Here is a 4,671-nt window from a genome sequence, read left to right as displayed (position 1 = left end):
TACATTGTAACCCCCGTGTTAGCAAAACATGAAGCAAATAAACCTACTCAGCTTTTGAACATAACCAGGAACTTAGGCTGAAATTATTTAATATATGTTGTTTTTAGTAATGTGTAGTTCTAAAGTGATACTTTTCTAATGAGATTCCCAATGGGGACAGCCCCTTTTTAACTCCAGCCCACCAAAAAAATGCCCCAAAGCAACATAAATGGAAGAAATTAATAAAGTCTAAACAACCTAAACCCACCAATTCACATAGACCATTGATTCCGGAAAGGGAAAAGAGGTATAGACTCTGACATGCACAAGGGGCTTCACTATTGCTACTCTGGAAGGTGATCAGGCACTAGGCTGAGAGGCTGCAGTATAAAAGCTTGAGGCAGAAAGATGTTTATTAAAAACAAGCCAAACTGCTGATGGCACGAGTCATTTCTTGACCTAGTACAGGAAGATGTGGGCATGTACAAAAATGGAAGGAAATAGAAGAAAATAAAACCAGTGTAGATAGGACTACAGCCATGTGCAGTATGTGCAGTACCAGGAAGATGCCATGTAAGCTGGCGCTTGCTGGAGGCGGGAAGGGAGCAGACAGCTGCATATTCTTGCATCAGTGCACCTGTCAGTCATGACATAGCCTAACGCCTGGTGCTGCATTTCCAGTCCCAGAGACGCATTGCAGCAGTTCATGGTTTGCATTTTTGGTAAGTCCAATCCTATGCGAGGCTGCATACCTTCAGCGTCAAATGAAGTCACTGAGAACTGGGCATCAACCGCCTCTGATAATCAATCCAAACAAAGTTCAGATTTGGCAGAGCACTTCACCATGTCCTGGGTGTTTTGCTCACTTAGGGACGTACATTGAACTGCTTTGCTAAATTGGGACCCATGCGCAAAACATCTCATCCTGAGATATTTATTGTTGAATTGATCAAACAGGATTCCAAAAGCAAAAAGTGAACAACCAAACCCAGTCCCAATCTCCTTCTCTATAGTTTTCCTTCCATCCTCTGCCATCTGTGTGCTCCTGGATCAAAGTCTTTAAAGTGATCTTGGTAAGCAGACATATTCTTGCATCTTTCGCAAGCCATGCTGCATTTTAAGCCTTGCGTTCCTCAAATGCCAATACTGAGATGGCACAAAATCCTCCACATCACCTGCTGCATAAAACAAGAGTGTTTAAGTGAAAAAGCTAATGATTCTCAATGACAGCACCAAACAGGTGATAAATGGGAAGCAAGTAAAAGCAAGCGTCTTATTTGCATAATTAAATTTTGCCATAGCCATTTAGCATCAAAATGAGAAGTTAAAAAGAAAAACATGTCCTGTAAAAAAATAGATGCTGCTGTAATAGGATTGGCTCGATTTTAGCTGCTTCACTGCCAAACTCCTTCATGATGTGGGTGTTCAAGCACTGAACACAAGAACCAAAGTACTTGAGTTACCACCTCACCTGTATCATTAGTAGGCTGGAGACTTGATTCGAGAGCAGTCTTACAATCAGGGAATTGGAAGAGACCTCAAAGGTCACCTGGGCAAACCCCCTGCATGTCTTTTAAAAACAGAACTGAAAAAACTTCAAGGAAGTTTGGAAGGATGCATCTGCATTAGTCTTGGGGAGGGGCAATAGATGCAGTCTAGCATGACCTTTTGCATGTATTAACTTTTTGACTAGAAAAGTTTTAATATAGCTAAGGTCTGGTGCTAATTTCATCTTAGAGTATTCAAATCATTGATGGACCCTTGTTGATAACACATTTCAGTTATAAATCTCTCTCAAAGATGCACTATGTATATTTTAAGCCTGTCTCAACCAAAGCTCAGACATTTGCGTTTGTGTACTAGTTCAGCTACTTATAGCACCAAAACCTGCACTGCTGCACGCTCAAAAGCATCAAGTGTGAGTGAGGAAATAAACCCAGAGGGGAACTGGTAGTTAAGTGAAAAGAGAACTAGTTCAGAATGAGTTTAAATCATCGACATTTACATTTAAGCATGCCCAAGTGCAGCCGGCTCTTAATGATCTGGGATCTGCAAGAACTTCTTATAAGATTTCAGTTCACCTAAACTTGAACCCAAATCAAAGAGTTTCTACTTTTAAAACACTTGTTGTGTGAAGTGTTACACAATGGAAGTAAAGCTGCGCCATCTACAGGGAGAGCAGCGCAGTACAGGAAGCCGTGGAGATAACCTCTGCCACAGTTCAAAGTGGTAGCCCACAGAGACTTACCTGAGCTACTGGTACTTCTGTACGTTAGGGTAGCAAAGGGTTCAGCAAAGCTCTCCTGGGACCTTAGATAAATCCACGTCTGTTGCAAGAAGGCAGCATACTGATACGAAGTACGTAACCAGGTACGATTTAGTGTTTGGGTGTGCATTAAATGAACAATATTATTGCTACTGTTTACACTCTGCACAAATCAAAGGAAACATTATTTTCAAGAATAGGCCCCGTGCGTACAATCTAGATCCAAAAGATGTCTATAGCTGATCTCCTGTTGTTTTCCACTGTCAAACTGCCCTGCCAGTCGATGCATTACATCTGGCTACGTTTAAAGTTTAGCCACCAACAATGGCTAGAGGCGGCACAGCCTTAGGCCAACTCAGTTACACAGCGATATGGTCAGTTACTATTTAGGTTATTGAGAAACAGCCCCCTAAACTTGAAATGCAACATACTGAGCCTAAAAAAACATAAAATGTGACAAATTATTGTGAATGCATGCTTAGACGAGGTTTGAATGATGGAGTTTCAAAGTAGAGGAGATCTTGGCTCCTTTCTGCTGTGCAGGACACTCAACCTCATGGTAGGCAACGGACAGAAAGGAGACTTGCCATGGTCTCACTTTATAAGCAGCCTACAGGAGCCTCCTGTCTTTCAGCCCAAAAGAAGATACTGCCCTTGGCTACTTAACACCTCTCTACTTAACACCCAGACAGAACAGATGGGCCTGTAGCTAGCATAACTTGTGTCCCCCAGCTCTGCTAATCTCTTCCACTTACCATTCTGCATTTGGAGAAGAAGCTAATTTACAAGCTTGCTTCAGATTTGGATGCTCTAGGCATTTTATTTTCTCACTGGGGGAAGAATCCATACATAGAGCCACTGTGGAAGCTGGCTGAGGGATACCTCCTTTTCTTCTTAGAGAAAATGCACTTTGTTTCATCAGGTTTAGCCAATGCTTTTGTTTAAAAAAGGTCCAGACCCAAGCTAGACAAAGCTCTAGCAGCCAGACTTATTTTTAAACAAAGGTGTTAGTTAAACCTGCTGAAAGTGAGTTTCAAGATGGATCAAGCAGAAACCAGTTTGCTTCCCCACAGCAGAACTCAAGTGTACAGGAGACACCCATGTCCCATGCCACAGTCACAGAAGCAATGCAACCCATCTAAGGTGGCTCAGGAGGAGGAAAGATGTTTTGCTGCCCTTTCTTGAAAAGTCTCTTTAAGCAGCCCCATTTTCCCATGTCTCTTTAGGTTTCATAGACGTTAGGGCTGGAAGGGACCTCAAAGATCATCAAGTCCAGCCCCCTGCCCCAGGGGCAGGAAGTCAGCTGGGGTCAAAGGACCCCAGCAAGATAAGCATCCAAGTATTTCTTGAATAGGTCCAGAGCAGGTGCCTGGAGGGAGTCTATTCCAGGTCTTGGGGGCTTGGACTGTAAAATTTTTTCTTATGTCCAGTCTGAAACAGTGTTGTAGGAGTTTAGGATCATTGGTCCTTGTTTTACCTTGGGGTGCTCTGGTGAACAGACATTCCCCCAGATCCCGATGCATACCCCTTACGTACTTGTAGGTAGTGACCAGGTCCCCCCAGAGCCTGCACTTCTCCAGACTGAAGAGTCCCATGGCTCTCAGCCTCTCAGGTAGCAGCAGATTGGGTGTATCTACATGACCCATTTACTGCAGAGTATACTAATTAGCTCCACAATAACCGTCTCAGTGCCTATTAGGTTGAAGTAAACTAATAAACTCTGTAGCAGGGTAGTACTTGTAAAAACAAGTACAATCCTGCTGTGGAGTTTTTTTACTCTGCAGCAGCGCATGTGTAGACAGAAAATGGCTGGCTGGGACATAAGAGTGGTCCAGTGTGGGGGCCTGAGTGGCAGCTAGCCCCATACTTGAGCACCCTTGCGCCCCAGCCAACCCCTCGCAGCTCGCTGAGCTGGGTTGGAGCAGCCCTGGGCTGTCAGGCTGACCCCCTGGGCCTCCTGCCAGCCAGGGTTGCTCTGACCCGACTCGATGTGCTGTGGTTGTGGGCACACATGTAGATGTGGCAACCAAGGAGCAATAAACACCGGTGGCATAAGCGCCAGAGTTTATTGTGTCCAGAGTTTATTGTGTACACGCAAGTGTAGATGCGCCCACTGACAGGCTAGTCCTTTATCGCAACCCAGTTTTTAAAGATCTGTCAAACAGCTAGCTGTGTTTTAACATCTCTCCCTGTTAGCAAGTGAAATCGCTTGTACTTTAACATTTAAAGAGTATGTGTGGGTGTAACAGAAATTTCTCACTCCCTGTAAAAGAGCAGTGTTCAGAGTTTCTTATTTTCTAACCAGGAAATCACAATTCAGAGGTTACAGGCACTGGAGGAAGAAAAGATGCTGAAAAGCAGTTAAATGGAGAGGGGGTTTATAGGAGCAGCACTATCTTTTCCTAATACTTTTTTTTTTTTTTTTT

At 43.7% G+C, this 4,671-nt stretch overlaps 1 long non-coding RNA gene across 1 annotated transcript; it reads right to left on the bottom strand.

Annotated features, from left to right (window-relative positions):
* Nucleotides 1-374: 374 nt before the first annotated feature.
* Nucleotides 375-3,469, bottom strand: LOC109298329. The gene is made up of 2 exons (XR_002097586.1): nucleotides 2,228-3,469; nucleotides 375-1,157 (listed from the first exon to the last, which is right to left on the bottom strand). It is a non-coding gene; the product is annotated as an uncharacterized LOC109298329 (long non-coding RNA).
* Nucleotides 3,470-4,671: the final 1,202 nt, after the last annotated feature.

Source organism: Gavialis gangeticus, unplaced genomic scaffold (assembly GCF_001723915.1).
Source record: "Gavialis gangeticus isolate Ggan-Ray unplaced genomic scaffold, GavGan_comp1, whole genome shotgun sequence".
Lineage (NCBI taxonomy): Eukaryota > Metazoa > Chordata > Crocodylia > Gavialidae > Gavialis > Gavialis gangeticus.
This window is presented reverse-complemented; position numbering and strand designations above follow the sequence as displayed.